The 24,870-nt window shown below is 37.1% G+C and overlaps 1 protein-coding gene and 1 long non-coding RNA gene across 4 annotated transcripts in view; one reads left to right on the plus strand and one right to left on the minus strand.

Moving 5' to 3' along the window:
• GPC6 (glypican 6) overlaps nucleotides 1-24,870 on the plus strand; it is a 1,082,045-nt gene that overhangs the window by 560,812 nt on the left and 496,363 nt on the right. The gene's annotated exons all lie outside the window — the stretch shown is intronic.
• Nucleotides 5,819-24,870, minus strand: part of LOC111091683 — a 31,335-nt gene continuing 12,283 nt past the window's right edge. The window contains exons 2-5 of one of the 2 annotated variants that reach the window (XR_005376475.1): nucleotides 20,849-21,262; nucleotides 10,225-10,287; nucleotides 9,798-10,130; nucleotides 5,819-5,994 (exon numbers count right to left, since the gene is read on the minus strand). This is a non-coding gene — a long non-coding RNA (uncharacterized LOC111091683). Of the gene's footprint in view, nucleotides 5,995-9,487; nucleotides 10,131-10,224; nucleotides 10,288-20,848; nucleotides 21,263-24,870 lie in introns of those variants that run through there. The other variant, XR_005376474.1, reaches the window with a different exon arrangement.

Consider the following 24,870-nt stretch of genomic DNA (forward strand, 5'->3'; position numbering starts at 1 on the left):
TGTCTTTACTAAAAGTGAAAAAAGTGAAAGACAAATAGGGCTATCTTTCAAGAAAAAAAAATAGTAGGAAGCTTATTTTGAGGGGGGGGTATATATATTCTGAAGATTTTATAGGCAAATAGTTTCTACATTTAAGATTTTTAAAAAATGAACTTCACTTGTAATTACTGACTCCCTGGCATTTGAATGTGCCACCCTTCCTTTAAGCCTTCTGTTAGCTATCAGTATAAGGTAGACCCTATTCTTTGATCAAATAATAGCAAACAAATAGCTAAGGAAGAAACTCTCCTATTGTTGGTATTGGGTCACCAAAGAATCCCCCCTTTTAATATCTTTAAGAACGTCTTTATAATATACACAGCTAGAAGTTTATTTCTGCCAAAATGAACTATAGTAGCAAGCACAGGCCTAGAATTTTTCCCATCAAAGTCATCATAACTTCATCACTATCATCAAATCTGTTCCTGTCCAATGTAAATGGAGGCTAACAGTTATTGAATATGCTAGCCATTATGTTAAGTACTTTTCGTACATTGTCAGTTTATTATTATGTTAAACCCAAGAAACAGGTATGGTTATTATACTGTTTGTTAGATAAGGATCCTGGGACTCTATGGCAAAAAGCCCATGCTGTAAATTTGCACTGCCACCCCCAGAGTTGAGGCTTTTGTGTGAATACAGCAACCTTATGTAAAACTCCTTGGTCTATGGCAATGCTGTCCAAAAGGAATATGATAGGAACCACAAATATAATTTAGAATGTTCTGTAAGCATATTAAAATAAAAGAAACAGATAAAACCCATTTAATAGTGAATTTTTAACCCATTATATCCAAAACATTGTCATTTAAATATGTAATCAATACAAAAGTTATTAATGAGGATTTTATGTTTCTTATAGTAAGTCCTCAAATTTCTATTTTGTACTTACCACAAATCACAGTTTTGGACTAGCCATATTTCCTATGCTTAAGAGCCATATGTGGCTAGTGGCTAAGATATCAGACAAAGCAAATATATAATTTTAATGCATTATCCTCCTATTTAGGGTAAAGGATTTTAGGAACTCACACCAGGAAGTCTAAACTCTTGTGGTTGATTATTGATATAGTTCCTCCGGTTATGAGGAAAATAGAGAAATAGTCTGTATTTGTGTAATGCATTTTGGGCCCTGACTGGAACTCTGACATAAATAACAGACACTTTATTGAGAGATTCGTTCTTGCCCATGCCTCAGAGGTTTTGCATGTCATATAATGCCCATAAGTATAATGAGTATCGAGAAGATTGTAAATTGTCATGGGTGGATTAATCTGAGGTTTTCCATCTAACCTGGGGAGGTGGATGAGAAAAATTAATGCATGTGTTGGCTGGTATCTATGGGTGGCATTGTCAGTTGTAAGCAAAATAAATAAATGTCCAAATAGCATCATGGTGGAGGAAGGAGCTCTCTGAAATTTTTGGCTCTTGAAAGGGGATCTTAAAACTCATAAAAGTGGCCCATCAGTGGATTAAATGACACAAAACCACATGACTAATCTGCATTCAGACAGATTTGAAAATATTTTCACATTTCTTTTGGTAAAGAAGGTACTTTTCACGTAAAGGCTCTAAAGTATTGACTCTCTTAGATTTCTCATAGTACATAGTTTTGAAAAGGAACTGCCAAATTAACATTTTAGTGAATCACTGTTTGGATGCATAGGGTGATGCACTAGAGGGTGACAGAGCTGACATTCATCTTCCCCAAATGCTTTTCACTGTCAGGGAGGAGCTAATCATAAGAGGGATCCTATTCAATAACTCCTATTGTGGAATTGATACTTTCATCACCACTCTGAAAACTTTGATTCGTTATTGACTTTCCCTTTGTGATATAAAAGGTCAGATCACTAGGCACAAGAAGCTGGTTCAGTGGCAGCTGCCGTGTTCTGGATACATGCGGTTTCCCCCAGGCTCAGAATACCATTGTGCTAGAGAGCTGACTTTAGACTTCTTTTATAATTCCATTCATTAAATTAATTTAGAATATGTAAACTGATTTATTGTGAGATTTAAAATAATTTCCCTCAGGAGAGCAGAGAATATTAGGTTAGCAGTTTTTCTGGGCACGGCTTTGACTTAGTTTCAGGGTGCAGGCAGTTTAATGTCAGCATCCCATCATTTTAGCTATGTGGTGTCATTTTCTCTCTACTTTTCACTGCTGAGTCAAAAATCTATTTGCGAGGTTACAAATATGTCAGAGTATTTCCAAGGGAGAGAAAGTTTGTAGGTAACTTCTATCTAGTTAGAGCCTCAGATTCTGACTCTGCTTTCATTCCAACATCCGCAGTTGCATATCCTTTTCCACACTCAGCAACCGTACAAACCAATTTATTAAGAACTGAGCTTAATCATTTGGAGCAGCATAATCACTTTGTAGTCTCATGCTGCTTCCCATGTGTATCTCTCCCTCTCCAGAAACTGGCTCAGTTTCTGAAATCCAAACTCTGATCACCTGAAGTGCAGGCTGTTGCCCACTCGGGGCAGTTCTTGCAGCCTTTTTGTCTCTGTACCTCCTCTTAGGCATCCTAAGAACATTTCATCACATGCCATTTTGAGTAAGTCACTGTCACTGTCCTGTTCATAAATCCCAGCAGTATATTGCTTGTCAATTACTCCAGTAATCGGGAATGCTTTACTAAGGCTTAGCAGTCTGCTAGGAACAGACTTGAACGCCAGATCCCTCTCATGACAAGAGATTGACAAGCCTGAGGTCAGCAGCCAAGCCTTCAAGTCCTCAGTTGCGCATTCACCTTGCTGCTCTGTATCATTAGTCCCCTACTCAATGCCTGGTTTTATTCCAGTGCATTTATCTCGCTTTGCCCCAAATGAAAGTTTGTGTGACAATTCCTCTACCACGTTTCTTCCCCGTCATGCCTTCCTCTCCCCGTCAGGTCATGTCTTACCTCATTCAACGCTTACTACAATCTGCTTGTCTCCACTTCTGGTGTATCTAGGAAGCCCCTTTCACCTAATCAGTTGTGAGGGGTTTTTTGGTTTTTTTGTTTTGTTTTGTTTAATTTCACTCAGCCTCTTGTCAGAATCTGTAAACTAAGTTTCTACCATGCTCATGTGGATTTGCACATACATTACTTTGAAGTTTTTACGTTTTCCAGTGTGATGGGCCGCCTCCACCTGAAGATTGTAGCTTAGTACCCAAAAAAGGAGTAACCTTTTCCTATCTATCTATCTTCAGTGTTCTTCTGAGCAAGCACTACTGCAATTTGGATATGACAGACACTGAAAAAATATTAATACTGTACTACTGTTATATCACTTTTTTTTTCCTTTCATTCTTATCATGGTTGGAATAGTGGAGAGGGATAATATCCATCTATGTATCCTCTCCCACATTATTGTAAATAGTGCCCTGAAATTCCAGTGGTTTTGGAAAAGGATGTGATATACGTCCTTCTAGAATTCCTACCTCCCTCTCTAAAAATGTTAAATATTTTGTGCATGTGATTACCAATAGAGCTGTACCTCCTTTTGTTGGGACATTCATGCAGAAAGACACCATAGACAACTGAGAGATTAATGACAGTATAGGCTGAGAAGCCATACATCCCCTTAACTATCACCTAGATGATGTAGTAGCTTGACATCTGTTGAAGAGCAATGAATCTTCATTTGTATTCCAATTTCCAAAATATCTATATCTACATCATCTATCCATATTTAGATGTAGATATCTATACTATTTCCATAGTTATTGGAGCAACTGTTCTTTCCCTCATATTTCCCCTTCATGCCTTACAACTCTTCTCTCCAGAAGCTCCTGGACTATATGATCACAGTTTAGTTCAGTGAATTATTGGTGGAAAAAAAAAGTGTGGTTTCATAGTATTCAAGCATCAACATTGTAGATTTACTTAATCTTATATTTCTTCCAAATAGGAGAGAAAGTTGTGCCAGAATCCTAAAATCTTGGGAATATTTTTGCTGTAAGTTGTAAGAATTATTAAAGAGAAATGAAAGAAATAAAGAAAAAAAGCAACTAATCTCTTTTGTAAAGTGCTCACATTGCACACTTACAATTAAGCTGTTCTGATTTCTGTAATTAAAATAATTTCCTCTGAGATGCCTTAATAGTTCATGCCCATGAGTAAAAAAAAAGAAAAAAAAAGCTGTTGTCATGAATGAACGATTGAAAGAAAGGTCTTATTCATATGCTTTAGTTCCTATGAGAAATCTTTGAAAACAAACCAGGCATGAAAAAGGCAATCAGTAAGGTTAGCCAGGGGTCATTTTAGCAATCCATGGGATATACCAGATCATGCATTTATTCATCCCTTCATTCAGCAAACATTTATTGCGTACTAACTCTGGCAGGTGCAATGGGTACAATGAAGAATAAGACCTAGCCTTGCCCTTAAAGAACTTTGATTCCAAGGTGGGCAGCAGACAAATGAATGGTAGAGACTGCTAAATGCTAAGACAGAGGTATGCATGCATCACAAGAACGTAGGCGCCCATCGAGACAAGCACATCCCATGAGGACTCTTTTGTCTTATTGCATTTTATTTTGTCAATCGTGGGTTTAATGTCAACAGGAACATAATTTTTAATGGAGATATGGAAATTCACTGTTTAGACATTGAGAAAACTGCATAAATACTTATTATTTATTGATTAGGCACAAAGTACATGTTACTAGCACTATGAATATCTTGTGTTATTATATATGTGTATAACACAAAACCATGCCATATCGTAAACATAATATGAATATAACATAGAAGATAAGAGAGGAAACGCTCGATGAAATTCAGAGCTCACTAGACCAAGGATAAGAGATAGCTGGGATTGAATTCTTACTTTAATCCTACTAAGTTGTCTGGATGATTTCATTTCTTTCCTCTGTGGTGAAGTGAGGGGGTGGTACTAGATGGAATACTTTATTGGGAGTGGAATTTCCAAAGTAGCAATTATTGGAGTCATAAACATATGACCTAGGAACTAAGGTATATACTCAAGAATACACATCTGGACATTTAGATCTATGTGGAAAAGGGCTAGTCAAGTAATTCACTAGCAATTAATTTGAAAGTTGTAGGCCATTCTGTGTTGTATAGCATGCCCCTAAATATTTTTGAATGTGACTGTGGAATCTGTCCAACTACTATTTTGGGTTGTCACTCTTTTAGTTGGGCTCACCTCTAATTTTAGGGTGACATAGTTTACTCTTATAATACTAGGTTGTTGCTGTTTTCCGAAATCACTTCAAATTCCAAAGACGTTTTTGAGCAGTAGGATACCTGTATGCTTAACGGGTTTCCATGGGTCTCCTAGAATTCAGCCTGTCCATTGCTCCCATTCAAGCATTAAGGCTACCATGCTGAATTTTCTTCAGTGATTCATAATTTTAACTTTGGCCCTCAAGATGTATTTGGTGTTAATGCATGTTGCTGCCAGAGATAGTGGATGCCCTGCTAAAGAGATGGCTCTTGCAATGTTTCCTATTGAATCCCACATTTGATTGGCATGTGTGTCCTAAAAAATTGGCATAGCACCTTGTTAGCAGGTACAGGGCCATCTAACAGTTGGGGAGAAAGGCTGAAAAGTGATCATAAATGAAGTCAGCTGGGAGTGTTCAGGAATGTGTTTCAGGCTCTCTCGAGTAGAGGGAAGCAAATACTCTCATGGAAATCTTTTCCTTCTTTTATGTGAGTTTCCACGGACTGTAACTTTTCAGGAAGATTAGAAGATTCTTTTGCTCACTTGGAAGAATGAGGTTTAAAATTTAATTGTATAACAAAGTTACAAAACAGCATGATGTTTATATTGACAGTTTGTTAAGTCAGTATTCAGGTGGGTATAGCATATCAAATCACTTGATCAATTGGCTGTCGTGTATAGAGTAGAATGAGTCAGGGTGGGAGGATGGTATTCTTCTGCCACTTGATTCCTGGTGAAGTTTTCTGAGTTACTGAGCCTCTGTTATTTCGTCTGCTGAATGGGGATAATGAGAAATGGGGATGAAGAGTGGTCACAAGAGATAGAAATGTGAAAAAGGTGTTTGGTAAACAAAAGCAGAATCTTATAATTAAAAATATTAAGTGAGATTAACATTTTACATAAAAATGAAAAAAAAAAAACAAAAACAAAATATGTTCCAAACTGGTCAACTATAAAACCTACCAGAGCAACATCAATTTGAAAAACTGCCATTTTCTATGTTACAAATAGGATGATCCTAATTATGGGATACTTTCTCTGCTTTGAGGAATACTTTCCTTATCTGTACTTTGGCCTCATGATGCACTGCATATAGACTTGTTCAAACAAAGAAAAATGCAGGGAGGTCACCTGGGATTTTGTTCTTTTCTAAAGGTTTTAAATATATGTGTCATCCCCTTTGGAACTGCTTGCTTTCTAGGCTGCATGTGAGAGACATCTTAGGCTGAATCCCACTGCAGTTTTAATGAAACTCACATACTAACCTGCTAATTAAAGAACAATGAGGACTGTCCATTTTTTTAAAAGAGAATTTGGAAAAAAAAAAAAGAGAATTTGGTCTTTACATAAATAAAGTTCAGTAGACATCACACTACTACTCTTTTCTTTACACAGCCTCCAGAGAATCTTTAAGATTTTGTTCTAGACAATCAACTAAAGCCAAAATAAATATTCCAAATGATTTCATGATTTCTACTGGGAAGTTTCAGGACTTAATGAGTTATTTCCGATATTTCTAAAATAAATACCACTGGTTCTTCCTAACTCAGAGTCCTGCAAGATAAAGTTAAAGGTGAAAACATTTTTATTTATCTGTCTCTTTACTTGTCCAATTAATAATTGAGAACCACTGGCAAGGGAAGATTCCTTTTTCACAAACTCTCACTTCTTGTACACATGGTTTTATTATTGGTTGTACATGAGAACAGGCTATGCTTCCATCACTTGCACATTTATTGTTCCCTGAATGTTGACTTCAAAATTATATTTCTTCTCTGTTGAAATTTACAAATGACTATAATCCAGTTTCTAACCTAGATTGATATTTCACTCTCTTGCCTGTTGTCTAGTATCATGACAGAAGAGAACCGTTTTTGAGATTATTCTCAGAGTTTAGTTTAGTAAAAAAAAAATAGATTCTAATGTTGATATTTTATCTTTTTTTTTAATTATGCAGGGCTCAAGCACTAATAAATTCTAAGGGTTGATGTACTAGTTGAAAAGATAATTGCAAATCTTTTTAGAGAAATACAGAAGTAGCACTGTTAAAAATGTTCTGTTTATATTATCTGTTGCTTCTTCTGACTTTGTAATTAATAATGAAACTATATGTTAGGTAACATAACCTAAAACATGGCCCAAGAATGAGCTATTTAAATTATGTGAATTATTTAAAAAATCCAATCAGTCTTCTGAAGTGTAATTCTATAGGTTATATAATAACTTATTTGTTTTTCTGTGCTCTTGTTCATTTGTTTTTCTTCTTGCTAAATAGTGTTGGTGTGTAAAAGGTCTTAGCACCATTATGATAAAGGAACCAATACATTTATAAGTAATGTAAAACAATCAGTTCAGTTTTATTTTTCTATTCTCCACTACAGATTGTATTACGTTTTAAAAACTCTGTAGATTTTAACGTTTATACCTGATTCACAGTAAAGCTTACAAAATCATAATCCTTAACAAATTCTTTATAGGCAGAAAGAATTGTTCTAATAGACTTTACTATAAAATGCCTTAAGTACTATATTTTCATTTCTAAAATCTTCAATCGAGATGCAATCAAAGGTAAGAATTAAAAGTTTCAGTATATTCAACACTTGTACTCAATTTGTTTCCTTTCCCTGTGGTAGTCAGTTCTTTAAAATTTACAATGTGACAATATTTTTATTTCCATTAAGTGACATAGCTGATTCCATTCATGAGTCTGAAACATGCTAATGTGATGTGATTACATTACACCTAATGATATATGCTAATGTATTTTTCTGAATTTCCTTACTATATCTCCAGAAAGAAAGACAAATCCATCTTTTTTAATTATTTAATTTTCTAAATTCAAGTTATCACTGCCCTTATGACATGGCAATATTTAAGTATTATTTGTGAACATTATTGAAATTCACAAAACTACTGAAGTTGATTAATCAAAATAACATGTTTGTGGGGACAAGGTAAAAGGACTGTAGCTATTGTCAAAAGTCAGAATTGACTTAGCCTTTTCCATAAATCATGGTGGGAGTATCATTATCATATAGAACTAATGATACTTCATGTTGTGAGTCTGATTACAACCACAAAACAAAGAAAACAAAGAAGAAATCACTCTTGAACACCTTATATGAAGAGGTTGGGATGTCTCTTCCAAATTATCATAATTTGATTACTCAGCTAGTCTGTTAAACATAATTCATTGAAACCCACAGAGACCTAACAAATTTTCTTGATGATATGCAGGTTCCTTTCAGTTCTTTCTCTTAAAAACCAAGTGGGCAGTTTTGGAAAGAGCAATAATATCTTTTCCTCCATTCCACTTTTCATTTGGAAATTTCTAAATCTCTGTGGTTCTAAGGTACCTCTCCTTCTCTCACAGTACCGGTGTTTGATTTATTCACAGATAACATTAAACTTCATTGAGAAAATGAGAAGAAATGTGTGGGAAATATCAGAAAGGGAGACAGAACGTAAAGACTGCTAACTCTGGGAAACGAACTAGGGGTGGTAGAAGGGGAGGAGGGTGGGGGGTGGGAGTGAATGGGTGACGGGCACTGGGTGTTATTCTGTATGTTAGTAAATTGAACACCAATAAAAAAAAAAAAAAGAAAAAAAAAGAGAAAATGTTTTTTTTTAATATGCTTTTAGTTCTTCAAGTTCCAAATCACTGTTTTCCCCTTATAGAATGTATTCACATATTTTCATTTGAATTGTATTATTACAATTTCAGTGATAATCCACAGAAGGCCCAAGTGAGGATATTCTTGGCATTACCTATATTTTTTTAGAGAGGGGTAGGGGGAGAGAGAGAGAGAGAGAATCTTAAGCAGGCTCTGTGCCCAGCATAAACCCAACATAGAGTTCAGTCTCAGGACCCTGAGATCATGACCTGAGCTGAAATTGAGAGTTGGTTGCTTAACCAACTGAGCCACCTAGGTGCCCTTTGGCATCTCCCTAAAAATGGTTTTAGCATGTAGATTATCAATACTAAAAAAAGAGAACTTTTAACCAGTTCAGAAATGTTTATCAATTTTTAAGAAGCATCTATGTCCTATATATGTTAGCCTATATGTTTATAAGGAATAATGTGTTTTAATTATAAACTACACAGTGTTCATATCCATTAATTAATGATTAGCCTATTAACATATTCTGCTTGGCAACACACTCTTTGTCTCATTTTTGTTATTTATATAAATTTACAATGTTAAACCTTCTTTTATTAAGACAGTCCATCTTTAAAAAATTAGTTAACTTACCTTCCACCTATATGAATCTAAATCAGATTTCTTTCTCAGATGAATATCAATTGGTGAGAGGGTATAAGCAAAATTCTCTGACTCTCAGTTTGTGCTGAGGATAAAGCATCATGTTCAAAATTGTTTTTAAGTCCTCTGGACCATTAACATTCAGTCATTGGTAATTGAACATTTAAATTGACTCAGGTACTGTGATAGGCAGAGTGGATCAAATGATCTGAGAGCATGGACCCTGGTACAAAAATTACATAAGAGAAATAGGGCTATACACAAATAAAGAGGCTACAGGGAAATGAGTTAAACATGAGTAACAAAGATATTTACATAGTTTACACTGAGGAGCAAGTGATAAATTCTGCATCCATGGTGAAGGGGACAGTTGGCTTGGAAAGAAGCTAGATATACACTGATGGCAGGACAAATTTTGTAAGGATGAAGATGAGTTTTCGAGGTCAACGCTGTGTGGAAGGTTATTCCAAGCAGATGGGACTGGAAAGAACGAAGGTGGGAAATGGTGCAACATATTTGAGGTGGCTGTGGGATAAGTTGCAAGGCACCAATAGCTTGGAGAAGAAAGCCACATCTGGGTTGTGAGTCTTGACCATGGTCATGAGTCATCTTAATACATCTTCAGCCAACCTCCATCCTTGGTTCCTTCTGGCACAATTTTAGAGAAAAAAATTTAGTTAAGCAAAGCAAAAATTTTTGTGGACTTAAATAAAAGTAGAAGTTGAAGAAAAATAACACTAACCATCTTTTGTCATTGCCATTTCTTGCTACCTCTTCCTAGTTGAAATTTCATGGTCAACATTTCCTATATTAAAATGGTAGGACAAAAAAAAAAAAAAATAAATAAAATGGTAGGACAATAAACAAGTTACAGTCACATAACATGTATTTAGTACCAACTGTATGCAATGCACTTGGCTTGTCTGAAGGCTTTTTTTACATTGGTCGCTATAAGAGGGGCTATAAAATTTCTTCTTATTGGAAAGAGGAAAATAGATCACAATAAACTGCAGACACGCTAGGGAGTTTACTCATAAACAGCAGGAGAGAATAAAATCCAGTTTTCACGTAGAAAGAAAGCTACATGACTGAAAGCAGCACTCTGTGGGAGATGACAAACCATAAAAATATCAGAGATGTTGCGAAAGATTTGGAAATAGTCAGCTATGTCAGCCCATTGTGAAATCTATACCTGGCTGAAGGTTTGTGCAGATGCTATCCAGAATAATTTGATCAGGCCTTAGCTATTTTAGAGGGTAATAAAATGGTGGTCTTGCCAGCATGTGCAAGTGATATCATTACAGTACTTTATCCTGGGGAATTAGAAATTTTCTGTATGTCTGAATAAAAAAAAAAAAATGAAAGATTCAGACCATTTGTAGGGTCCTAGAAAGATATGCAAAGCAAGGCAAGAAAAGAGAAGGTTTAAATGGAAATCTCTTTAAAATATCAAAGGTCATCACAAATTGCTTTAAGACTATTGTTAATTGTTACTTTGGTTTCTGAAGATGAAATTGTGTTAAAGCATATAGGTTATCTTGTTGAGTATTTTAATAAACTGATATTAACTAAACACCATCTATGTTTTCACTATTCTGAGAGCTAGAAGAGATGAAGAAGGAAAATTGGTCCTTGAGTTACTTACTCGTAATTTACTCAAGCAGAGGAAATATGCATATACAGAGCAAAAATAAAGGCTGACAAAGAAATATAATTGTCCAAGTGTGGTAGCACGGTCTGTAAATATATAGGTTCAGAAAGAATAGTGATATTTGTGGGCTATAGATAATGTAGAAGAGGAAGGAATTGAGCCAAATCATTAGTTTTTTTGTTTTTTACTTTGAGTGAGTATATTGCTGCTCACACATTCAGTTAAACAACATTATCATTTAAACTCCACCCTTTTACAGAAAAAAAAATGTACAGCTACTATTAATAACCCCTTATTTTAAATAATATTAATTATAATGTAAGGATATGAATTATCCACCACCTATTATTTGGTGGGTTAAAAGTGCTAAGATCCTGTTTTAGTCACACATATTTATTTGTAAAACCTAATCTTTTTTCACCATGATCAAATTAATTTCAATTACTACCTGTCGTTATACCAGGTCAGTATGCTGTGGTTACATTATTAATAGATCTTACATGAATGAGCAATGGCTGATGGTGTATGCTTTATTTGTGGGGTCTTTTACACATGAAATTTTAACTTGCTGTTTTGGATTCCATAACATAATGCTTCATCAGAACCTTACTTATTTGAAGAAAAAAAAAAAACACAGAAAATTTAAAGTGTGCTTCCAATAAAAGAAAACATTCTTATATTTATTTGTTCATTTAGATTTCTGTTCTAATATCCCAATGCTTTTAAATCCTGTCTTTTCCATATTGCCATTTTTCTTTTTACTTCTACATAAAATATATTTTCTGTTCTTCCTGTTTGATTAAAGAGTTTTGAGCAAAGGAATAATGCAAACTGGTTTATAGCAACTCTTCTTTTAAAATATTTTATTTATGTATTTGAGAGAGAGAGCATGAACGGGGGAAGGGCAGAGACATAGAGGGAGAAGCAGACTGCCCACTGACCAGGACCCTGGGATCATGACCTGAGCCAAAAGCAGATGATCAACCCCTGAGCCACCCAGGCACACCTAGAGCAACTCTTGATATGAAGTGGAGAACAGACTTGGAGGACAGAAGAGAAGGAAGTATACCAGTTGGACTGTTGCAGTCACCTAAGTAAGAGATGCTGCTGACTATAACTAACAGTAGAAGGAGTGAGAAGTAGATGAATTTGGAGTACATCCTGAAGGTAGAAACCAACAGGATGTGAAATGGGAGGAGAAAGAGTAAAGAATCTATGATGACGCCAAGATTTTTGTCCTGAACAGTAGGAAATACATTGTTGCCATTGAGTGAGATGGTAAAGACCCAAAGTGGTGCCTTCTGGGGTAAGAATATGAAGAGATCAGTTTGGAAACAGGAAGTTTTAGAAATCTTGTATGCATCCAAGTGGAGATGTTGAGTAGGCTGTTGAATATATGAGTCTAGAGTACTGGAGAGAGGTTTCATCTGGATTTATAGAAGTGGGAGGAGGCATCAGGATATGAGTGATATTTAAAGCTGTAAGATGAGATGGCATCTCAAGGGAGTGAGTGTATATAGAGAAGAGTGGAGATCCAAGGACTCTATTTTAAGAAATCTGACAGAAGTGGATAAATCAGCAAACACAACCAGGAAGAACAACCAATAAGATAGAAGGAAAATCCTGAGAGTACGATGTTCTAGGAGCCGAGTGAAAAAATCTGTAGCAAGTAGGAGCATATGAAAACCATGTTAAATTTTTCAGATGGGCCAATGGAAAATGAGGATGAGAACGGACTAGTGAATTAATCTGGAGTTTATCAGTACCCTTGACTAACAATTTTGTTGGGGTGATGAGGCTGAAATCTTTGTGGTTTCAAGAAAGAACAGGGAGGAGAAACATCATAGGCTGTAAGAATAAATGATTATTTTAAGGCATTTTGTTATGAAAAGGAAGGGAAGAAATTGAAGCTGATTTGGCAGTAGGGTCAAGGAAAAGATGATTATTATGTAATCATATTAATAATAATAATGATATTATTATCATTGTTATAAGTTTAAGATTGAAAAATGAGACCTGTCATTTGCTAAAAGGAAAAAGTAGAGAGAAAATTTTAAGTATGTCACAATTAATCTTAACAACTCCGTGAGGTATATGCTATTATTTCCTCTATGTGAGGGAAGCAGAAAACAGTTACTTAGCTAGAACATAGGCAGTCTGGTATTTTGTCCTTGGCAATCTTGTTCAAAGTCTGATCCCCAAACCGATTAACTTGATGACTCTGAGGTATTTCCGGATAAGGTCACATTCTGAGGTACTAAGGGTTAGGGTTTCCATTATCTTTTTTGGGGAATACAGAATTCAACCCGTAACAACCATATTACAATTTTATGTGGGTTTTGCCTCATATGAACTTGATTGAGAATCATGGATTGCAACATACAGTTTTACTGATCCATCTACTTGTGCTCAGCTGTGTCCTTTGCTCTTCATTCTTCTCTTCCCCTCACCAGTTTTTTCTCATTCTTTAGATACTGGCACAGCACTGCTTCCTCCGGGAAATCATTATGGATTAGCCTAGATGAAATCCTTCCTTCAGAGGTTTTTAGAGCAAGGTTCACCTCTTTGTCTCAACTCTGTCTCATTGTAGTTTTGCAATGTACGTGGGTTATCATTTGATTACATGTGTCTCTCACAGATCCACAGAAGAGGGGCCGTGTATCTGGAAGGCCACATTAAGAGCCAGGCCCAGAGTGGATATATATATGTCTGAATAAAAATAAAAATTGAAAGATTCAGACCATTTGTAGGGTCCTTGAAAGATATGCAAAGCAAGGCAAGAAAAGAGAAGGTTTAAATGGAAATCTCTTTAAAATATCAAAGGTCATCACAAATTGCTTTAAGACTATTGTTAATTGTTACTTTGGTTTCTGAAGATGAAATTGTGTTAAAGCATATAGGTTATCTTGTTGAGTATTTTTTTATTTTTTTTATTTTTTTATTTTTTATTTTTTATTGGTGTTCAATTTACTAACATACAGAATAACCCCCAGTGCCCGTCACCCATTCACTTCCACCCCCCGCCCTCCTCCCCTTCCAACACCCCTAGTTCGTTTCCCAGAGTTAGCAGTCTTTACGTTCTGTCTCCCTTTCTGATATTTCCCACACATTTCTTCCCCCTTCCCTTATATTCCCTTTCACTATTATTTATATTCCCCAAATGAATGAGAACATATAATGTTTGTCCTTCTCCGACTGGCTTACTTCACTCAGCATAATACCCTCCAGTTCCATCCACGTTGAAGCAAATGGTGGGTATTTGTCATTTCTAATAGCTGAGTAATATTCCATTGTATACATAAACCACATCTTCTTTATCCATTCATCTTTCGTTGGACACCGAGGCTCCTTCCACAGTTTGGCTATCGTGGCCATTGCTGCTAGAAACATCGGGGTGCAGGTGTCCCGGCGTTTCACTGCATCTGTATCTTTGGGGTAAATCCCCAGCAGTGCAATTGCTGGGTCGTAGGGCAGGTCTATTTTTCTTGTTGAGTATTTTAATAAACTGATGTTAACTAAACACCATCTATGTTTTCACTATTCTGAGAGCTAGAAGAGATGAAGAGGGAAAATTGGTCCTTGAGTTACTTACTTACTTAAATATATATATATATATATATATATATATATATATATATATATATATAGAAGAAGAGTTGGTTTAGGGACACCTGGGTGGCTCAGGAGGTTGGGCATCTGCCTTTGGCTCAGGTTGTGATCAGGGATCCTGAGATCGAGTCCCACATTGGGCTCCCTGTAGGGAGCCTGCTTCTCCTTCTACCTATGTCTCTCACTCTGTGTGTCTCTCATGAATAAATAAATAAAATCTTTAAAAAAAAAGAGTTGCTTTAAGTTGTTGGACACTCTACCCTCTTAAAGAAAGAAGGGGAAAGTTCATTTTAATCTCTTCTTTGAAGTAGAGTAGTTTTTTCTGGATATAAATTGAGTTAGCACATGGTCTTAAATTTTTTTAGTGATCTTTTATACCAATATACCTTGGTGATGATGTGTCAGAATGAGGAACTTCAGAATTCCTGTACAGAATGTCTTGGTATCATTCTTGAAGGGAATAATGTACTTATACACTTGTTTTATATGATATTCTATGTTTATTTTACAGTTTTCTCAAGTACTTTTAAGGACGGGGAGTAGAATGGACATTCTAAATTTATTTGTAGTTTTATTACATGGAGAACAGTTCAGTTAGACTAATGAAGACTCTTGATCCTTAACTATCTTTATAACTGGCCAACATCTATCATAGCTCATGCTATTTCACAAAATAACTATTGTATAACAATAATTTGAATCTTATTTTGTCTTAGTTTCATTCATTATAGTAAAATAAAAACTCAATAACTTACCATATCGATTTTCTAACTAACAAGGTAGACTCAGGGGCCAGACTTTTTGGGGTTGAATGCTGACCTTCGAACCTTTAGCCTCTAGTTTAGGAACAATGTTGCGGTTACTTTCATACCACTATGCCTCAGTTTCTTTTTTCTGTAAAGTGGATACTAATAGTAGGTGGAAGTCTGTTTTGAGACATTAAAGAGGTCTCTAAATTCCTTAGAGCAGTGCCTGGCCGTAAAGACATTCAAAATGCTAATTATTATTATTATTATTATTATTATTATTATTATTATTACAACTTGGTGAGGTCTATTTCTATTTCATGATAGTGAAAGAATCCTTTTGCATGAATTCCATGAAGATTTCCTGAGGCCTGTTGTATACCAGATAGTACTCCAGGTCTTGGGAACATAAATGGATAAGACATTCATTTCAGAGATGATGCACCTAACTCTATACAGTAATTGAACTCAAAGTGTAGGCAAAAATATTTATAAATTTTGGTAGTATAGGTTTAGCAAGACCTTCAAGTACATAGAATTGTGTATTAAAAAAAAAGTCTGTGTCTATTAATCACAGAAAGCATCCACAAACTCTGATTTTATCCACAAGAAGACAGCCACCAAAAATGGATGATAGTGGGCGAATAACAGGAAGCCAAGAGCTTAATTTTCTCCTGTCAAGGCATTTCAAGCTTTTATTTTAAGCCTCCTCCTGGCACCTGTGTTATTCGCCCCTTGAAAGGCTTTACTTTTAATGCAGCCAGTTTACTTTGAGCTGTCAGTTGATGAATTTCATTATCTCATTTGGCTCCTTTATTTTAAATTGGTATATGAGCACCACTGGGAAATAGTAAAAAGAGCTCTGGTCTAGAATTAGTCCCTTCCCAACTCTGTGATCTCACCCTCTGACTTCTTGACTGGGAGAGTTACTCTATCCTCTGGGCCTTCTTTCATTCTTTTGTAAAAGGAAGGGGTTGCATGAGGTGGTGGTGTGAAATCCTAGGAGGTCCTGCCTGCTGCTGTGTGCCCTCCTCTGCCCTGTTGGTCAGGTGGGGGAACCTGCTCTCACTGCTGTAGGAATTACCTGAGTACACAGTGAGAAGCAGTCACCAGTGTCCTGACTGCTTCTCACTGTGTACTCAGGTAATTCCTACAGCAGTGAGAGACTGTATCAGTGTTGTTATTCATGAAATGACACTAAACCCCTTCAGGACTTCTCTTGAGTGATTATAAAAGTTTTTGTGCAATTTGGTTTTCAGAAATGACAGCACAGTAAAAGCAATATGCTCTAGTGCCTAGGAAGTTCACCAAGATTGAATGAAGAACAAATGTAATTCTATCAGTGTGGAATTCTTCTTAAGTTTTCTCCCTACAGTACCAGTTAAATGGCGTTTCTAAAGTCTTTAGGAGGGCAGCTTCATAGAGTTTTCGCCACTCACATGAAAGTTTAGCTGACTTCTGGGGAAAATAAGCAAGCCAAAGAATGGGCTTTCCTCTCTGCAGCAGACACATTGCCACTGATTTATTATTACTCCATGAATTACTATTTAGGGGGTGTGTGCAGGGGACTTACCAGAATGGAAGTCCTTTGAGGTATTGCATTTGAATCAGGGAGGAGGATGGATCCCAAAGCAGATTGGATAGATTGGGGAGGAAAGGGTTTGTGGTGCATATGCCCCAGAAAGGGTTTGATCCGATTCAGAATATCAACTCTGAAGATAAAATCCTGCCCTAGTCTGCATCCCTGGGAACCATATATACACTGCCCCCAACACACACACGAGAAAGTGGCTATAAAGAAAATAGTATAAGCCAAAATATATTGGGCACGTGAGCTTACTTGCCACAGTATATAAAGAGGCAAATCCAATTGTGAACTTTCCAGAGTATTACCCCCATTGGCATTTATTATTCTCTTCTGTTTCCAGTGTAGCATATTCTATTTGTTTGTTTCCCTGCTCTCTCTCCTTATGAAGTTTATGGCCTTCCAAAATTTGCCATTTTTAAATCTCTCTCTCTCTCTCTCTCTGGTTAGATACATTCATTCAATAACGTATTTTAAGATACAGAAGAGAAAGGGATTGTGGCTCTTTTGACTTTGCACTCTCACTCTTAACACTGTTTCTGGTGCAAGAATGAATTCTGCATGTTGCTTGACCCATAGCTAAGAAGGTGTAAAGGTAAGAACAGTTTCCTTATAATTTTAACTCTTCTTTTTGTCAAGGTGATGTGGTATATGCCGTAAAAACAAAGACCAAAAGCTGCAATATAGACTAAGGACAACCAAATGGTAAAATGAATTCATTGTAGACAAAGAGTTGACAAACTGTGGCCTGAGGACCAAAACTGGTCTGCAACCTGGTTTTGTTAATAACATTTTAATTAAATACAGTCACATTCATTCATTTATGTACTACCTGTGGCTGTGTTTTCTTTTTTTTTTTTTTCTTTTTTTTTGTGGCTGTGTTTTCTTTCCCTTATTTCTTTTCTTTTTTTTTTTTTTTTTAACTGAAGTATAGTCAACACAAGTTTATATTAGTTTCAGGTGTACAACGTCATGATTTGACAAGTCTGTGTATGTTATGCTCTACTCACCACAAGGGTAGCTGTCATCTGTCATCTTACAACACTGTTACAATACCATTGACTATATTCCCTGTGCTGCACCTTTCATCATCATGATTTACTTGGTTCATAATTGGAAGCCTGTACCTCCCACTCCCTATCACCCATTTTGCCCATCTCCCCAACCCCTTCCCTTCTGGCAGTCTTCTGTTGGGTCTCCACAATTATGGGTCTGTTTTTCCTTTCCGTTAATATGTCTTGTTTTTTTTTTTACATTCCACATATAAATGAAATGATATGCTATTTGTCTTTGTCTGACTGATTTCACTTAGCATAATACCCTCCAGCTCCACCCAAGTTGTTGGAAATGGCAAGAACTCATCCCTTTTTATGGCTGAGTAATAGTCCGTTGTGTATATATACCACATCTTCCTTATTCATTCATCTATTGATGGGCAGCAGGTTGTTCCCATATCTTGACTATTGTAAATAATGCTGCAGTAAACATAAGGGTGCATATAACTTTTCAAACTAGTGTTTTCATTTTCTTTGGGTAAATACCCAGTAGTAGAATTACTGTGTCATATGGTATTTCTATGTTTAATTTTCTCCAGAACCTCCATACTGTTTTCCATAGTGGCTGCACCAATTTACATTCCCACCAATTGTGCACAAGCATTTGTGTTTTTCTCTATCCCTGCCAACACTTGTTATTTCTTGTCTTTTTGATTCTGTATGGCTGCTTTTTCACTATAACCAGAGTTGGGTAGTTGCAATAGAGACCACGCAACCCACAAAGCTGAATATATTTCCTATCTGTTCAAGTTTGACAATCTCTGTTGCAGATTTTCAGATGTAGAAAATGAAATGATCATCATTTCATCAATAGTAATAATCAATAGTAATTTGTTAAAACCAAAGAAACACTGTTCCTTTGCTACATATAATCAACCAAAGCCTTATATTTTTCAGACTTTTGATATTTCCAAAGCAAATTTATCTCACGTTACTTGCTAATGGAAAAAGCAAATTGGTTAGACTGTGTTTATGGTATATAAAAGTCCTCTGGTTTGTAGAGCTGAAGTAGTGCTCTTCACTGGACAGTCATAAATATAAACTGATCCACTGTGACATGATAAACTTCTCTTTTGTAGTTTACACTGATGTAAATAGCACTTTCCCTGGTATTTATGATTCAGTATGGCATTCTGATGCTGGGATACAGTTTATAGGACACATGGGTCTAGACTCCACTGTCATTCTTAGATTTCCAAGGTCCTTTATTAAGTGGGGAACTACGTTACATGATACACATTTGTGTTTCAAGAGGTAGAAGCGGTATCCTGGATTTGCTCAGGAATGTTTTGGGAAATAACCTCTGCGCTAGAAAAATAAAAGATGATGTCAATTCTAGTCAAAACACTTAAAATATGACTGTCCTGCTTCTAAAATGCTTTTCCATCTTGCCTTTTCCGGGAGCATTCTTAAAATACATTGCTCCTTGATGATGGGCTCAGTTAATTTTATGAGCAAAAATTCTCCCAGGTTTTTTTTCCCCTTCTGTACTTTGGATGTACTACCATCCTATCTAGTTTCAAATTAGCTCAGTAGCAAATACTTAGGCATTATCAAGAAAAATTATAAAGAAAAATGGCTATATGCAGAGTACTTTATGGAATGTGATTACATACTATGAGAACTGCTTTTCTAGTGCTTCCCCATCCGTGAATGCTCTGCTCCAGCTCCCCCCACTTCTCTCACCAATTCTCTCAGGTGGACCCTATGCTTTTACTGCTACTTCACTAACTGACTATTCTGTGCAATGAACACTGCACCTGATGCTGCCTGTATGTAACCCATCATTGAAACCTACCTTCTTTCAGTAGAGAACGCTGATAGTATACAGTATTGCCTCGTACCTTCCTTGCTTTATTTCTAGGTAGGCCTTAGCACCGTGCCCCTCAACTATGTTGAATGTGTCTCATGGAAGGATGTTTAGCCTTACACTTACCATTTTAGACTCTAAAGGATCTAGCAGGGTAGTAATAACATCAAATATTTATTGAGTACTTCTTCCATGCCAGGCATTTGCTATCTCTCTTTTATCTTCACAATGACCTTATAAGATAGTTACTATTATTATATATCATTCTTGTTTGATAGTTGCTAAACCCGAGGCACAGTGAGGCTAAGCTACTTGCCCAAGGTTGCAAAGCTAATGAGAGGTAGAGCTAGATTGACCTCTGAGGTCTGGCCCGCACGCAGGACTCTAACCACAGTACCACATTTGTTGGTGCCTAGGGGCTAAATCCTATGCTGAGTGATGGCAACCGATGGGCAGAGATGATTCCTGCAGTATAAGGACTTGTGACTTAAGTTACTCAAATTCTATGTAAGGATGGTAAAATATATATATATATACATATATATATATGTTGCAAAATATACTTGGAAATATATTTTTTTTACCTTAAACCTACCGAAGGACTGAGGGCGTTAAGTGTGTTAATGAATGGGTACCGTACCGCAATCAGATTGTGTCGGATGGCACCTGGCAAAAATAAAATCAGCTGGGGAGATGTTTTAGAAGATATGGTTTGTAAAAGTCCCTTCAAGGCCCTTTGAAAAGGCAGTAAATGTGCTGTCCCCAAATCCTCCTCCTCCCCAGGTGGAAGATAAAATGCCTATTATAATCATGGGTCACTTCAAGTTCAATGGAACTTACTGTCTGGGAAAAAAATGGCCAAATAAAAAGTGCATTTTCTATCTCTTGCAATGATAAATGTCTGACCTACTTCAAGATCCTTTTGCTGAGGTTCAACTCATTTCCATGCAGTCGGGCCCAACATGCCAATAATGATGGAGAACACGAAACACCAAAGGATTCCAAGGATTATAACTTCTGCTTTCCGGACAGACAGCACTTCATTTAAGCAGCTTTCCAGATATCTTCATTGTGGATCTGATGGAAGGATTTAGCTTAAAGCCAGAGGTTGCAACCTTTCGTCTGTGAGAGGGAGCCTTTGACCGGAGGATATAGCACAGAAACTGCCACCCTGCAGCATCCTGATTATGCAGCCAGCTTTGCTGACCCACATTGATTTCCATGTTTTTGTCTTCTTCCATCAAAGAACACGATCATAAAGATATTTCTTCATTTCTCATGCATTGCAATTTTCTTCTCTGCTAATCCAACGTGTTTTGATTGCCTGTGGGAGAGAAGAGTAATTCAAAGGAGGAATTCTATTAATTTCAGAAATCGGTGGTAAAGGAAGAGCTGAGAGATAATTTGAGAGAATTGGCCCGTGCAGTGCTCATTGCTACCCTCAAACCTTCAACTCATGGTGACTGGATTGGGATATTATTATCGGTCAATTTAGATTGAGGGGATCCTATGAGCTTAAACAACTTAAATTAAGCCAAAAATCATAGCTCAAAACTGGACAAGCTCCAAGAAGAAATAGAGGATGTGAGTCAAAGTTGGAGGGCACTTGATGAGCAGAGGCTAGAGTTCTTGGGGCTGGAATCAAAGGCCCAATGTGTTCAAGACCAAAAAGCGGTGGGCTTTGCAAACTTTAAAAAGTATATTGGTGATGCAATAATTCACTGCAACATTTTTCTGAAGAGTAAACTCCTATATGCTATCTTAAAACTTGCTATTTTCAGTTAAAACGTGGAAATAACCCAACTGTGCATCAGTAGGAGAATGGGTAAACACAATTGTGGTATTGCCATGCAAAGGAATAGTACTCATCAGGAATAGGGACAAAATACTGAGAATGTGGTTTGATGTGGATGAATCTCAAAGATACTATGCTGAGCCAAAGAGTCCAGACACAAAAGAGTGCCTACTGTATGGTTCTCCCTTTACCAAAAGTCTAAAAGAAAACGGAGCTTACCTAAACTTGCAGAAAGCAGAGCAGTGCTTACCCAGGGCTAATGTTTGAGGGAAGAGATAAGTGAAATATGTACCTCAGTAAAGCTGATTTTTTAAAAAGCGATGCTATTTCCAGAAATTTCATTTAATAGAACTTTCCAGAACATCCCCAATTCATAAAACAAGAGTGTTTATGTTATGGTAAAATGCCTTTGAGCTACAGCATTATGGGTTACATTTCTGTTACAGAAAACTCATCGTGGAAAACGTTGCCCATTTTATTTTCTGCTTGATAAATCCTGTTTGTTCTTTTGAGGTCTTTTGAACAGTGAGGCAGCATATGACGTCCTCTGAGTGCAGCAGTCTGTAGCCTGGGATTGAAGATTTAGCTTAACCATTCATCAGCTGTGGGGTACTGGGAAAGTTACATAACATGCTCAAGCCTTAATTTCCTTATCCCTAAAATGGGGTTAATATTAAACCTTCTTCAGAATTCGGTGGAAATATTAAATAAGATAGTGATTCTAAAGCATTCAGGATCATGTCTGGACTGTAGTAAGATCTCAGTAAAGGTAGCTATTCCATCTGTGTAACCTCTTCTCTGAAGCCATCTCCATCATGCACCCAACAGGGTGAATCAACACCTCATCTGTTGTAGCACTGATGGGTTATATCATGCAATGTGGTGACCTTTTACCCCTTCTGCTCTACTGTGGGCTACTCCAGATGACTGCTAGTTTGTCTTATCTATTCCTTTATTCCCAGCACCCAGCACTATAGCTTTTACCTGGTACATTCTCAATCTGTGGAGGAACGACACCCTTGAGGCTTACATAATCAGCTCTCCTTTCAGTCTTCACACTTGCCCTCAGAATGAGCTGAAATGGATTCAAGCCTTGTCTGACCAAGCTCTAAATCTGAAGAATCATATGTGGGAGACAGGAGTTGCTCAGATGAGATGGCAGAGTTGTATGCCTTCTCCCCTTACATCAGAGACATGGAAATCAGAGAGAAGTCCCTAGTGTTACTCCAGAGAATGCTCAAGCAAAGCTTCCATGGATTTTCCAAAGAGTAAAAGCAAGTGAAGGGCATGTCCAAATTTGAGGGAGGCTTCAGAAATAGTTAAAGTTTGGGGAACAATGTTTTTGGATTAAACCCCAGTGCTTTTTCCCTATGCCACCCATTTTTAATTTTTTTTTTTATTTTGATAGTCACAGAGAGAGAGAGAGAGAGAGAGAGAGAGAGAGAGAGAGGCAGAGACATAGGCAGAGGGAGAAGCAGGCTCCATGCACCGGGAGCCCGATGTGGGACTCAATCCTGGGTCTCCAGGATCGCGCCCGGGGCCAAAGGCAGGCGCTAAACCGCTCGCTGCACCACCCAGGGATCCCGCCACCCATTTATCATACTCGCAGACGTTGGCTTGGTTTAGCAGCTTTTGTTCTCTGCTGAACTCATCTTACCCTTTGCATTTCAGTAGTGTTACCTGGGTTTTCTGCACATTTAAATATTTAATTTTAAAACCTAATTCCCAATACCCTATATTACAAATTTTCAGATTTCTGCCTGCATGCTACATCTCCTTGTGCCCTTTTATGAAGTAAACAATAATTACATTAATAAATGTAATAAATAAAAAAATAGAAAACAACAGATAAAACAATAAAGAATAATTTGGCTTAGAGCATTGACTTCCAAGTGCATCTTTCTACAGAAATTCATGGTGATGGGTAATTTTTTCATCAATGACTTCTTAACTGTGACTGGATATTTGTGGGATTGAGAAAGAATGCTTAGGTTATTAGGATCTATGTTAATGTTTCTCTCTCTCTGCCATGTCATTAAATGAATCCTCAGGCACATATCAGATATTGGACATATTTATCTCACCACTACATTGATGAAGGAGATTTTACAGACTCTCAATGTTGTTTGAGAGGCCAGCAGACCCACCAAACCAAACAGAAGTCAAGATAGAGCAAACATGCTGATCTAGGATTTTAACCTGATTGGACCCTCTTCTGAGTATTTCTATGTGGTATCTGCCCTGGCCAACAAGAGAAACACGAAATGCAAATATTTCTTTCTGTTCTCTCATTCACAGCCCACAGATACTGGTGGTTGCAGGTAGGAGGAGGGGAAATTAGAAAATGCGTTTATTCTTCCTGAGGAGCTCAACTGAGTGAAGTAGTCTTCATGCAACATTTAAAGACTTAATTTTTAGTCAGGGTACAAAACCTGAGGAAATTCAACATTTTTTTAATGAACCCATGTAACTGAGTAATGCAGCAAAATACATTGAAAGTGATTAGCCCATTAATACCACAAAATTGTCAGCTTCCAGCACCTTTCTTATACAGCCTGAGGGAGGAAAGGTTTTACACATTACCACACTTGGCAAGCTGACTGACTTTCTCTCCAATATAACTCTGAAAGAGAGACAGGGTCAAATCAGCACAGAGCAGAGACAGCCTTCCAGAAAATGCTTTTCCTCAAGCTGAGGTGGTACGCAGAGTCGCAGCCCACGTCCACAACCCTGTTGGCCTGTCCACTTCTCAGCAGTGGCAGCTCCTGTCTGACAGGGCCCATCTGCCACCCCAGGAGCTGTCACTGTTAGGAAGGAGAGGTATGAAAAACAAAATTCACTGCTAACAGAACAGTAGAAGGAGCCAATCATGTGATGTAGAACAAACATCCGGTGGTTTCTTTCCTTCTCACCCCTGTCAACTGTGATTTCCAAAATACAAATGCTTCTTAAAGAGTTTGCTTAAAATTGCATGGCAGCCACCTCAGAATTCACACCTGGGCCTCTCGCAGCCCAGCGATTTCTCGTTCCCTTGACATACATTCATAGAAAGCCCCAGCATCTAAATATTGCATGCAGAGGCCAGGTTTTGAGGATGACTCAGTAATCCCCCAGCACATATCTTACCTGAGGGGCAT

The sequence above is a fragment of the Canis lupus genome, chromosome 22 (assembly GCF_011100685.1).
Source record: "Canis lupus familiaris isolate Mischka breed German Shepherd chromosome 22, alternate assembly UU_Cfam_GSD_1.0, whole genome shotgun sequence".
In the NCBI taxonomy this organism is placed as follows: Eukaryota; Metazoa; Chordata; class Mammalia; order Carnivora; family Canidae; genus Canis; species Canis lupus.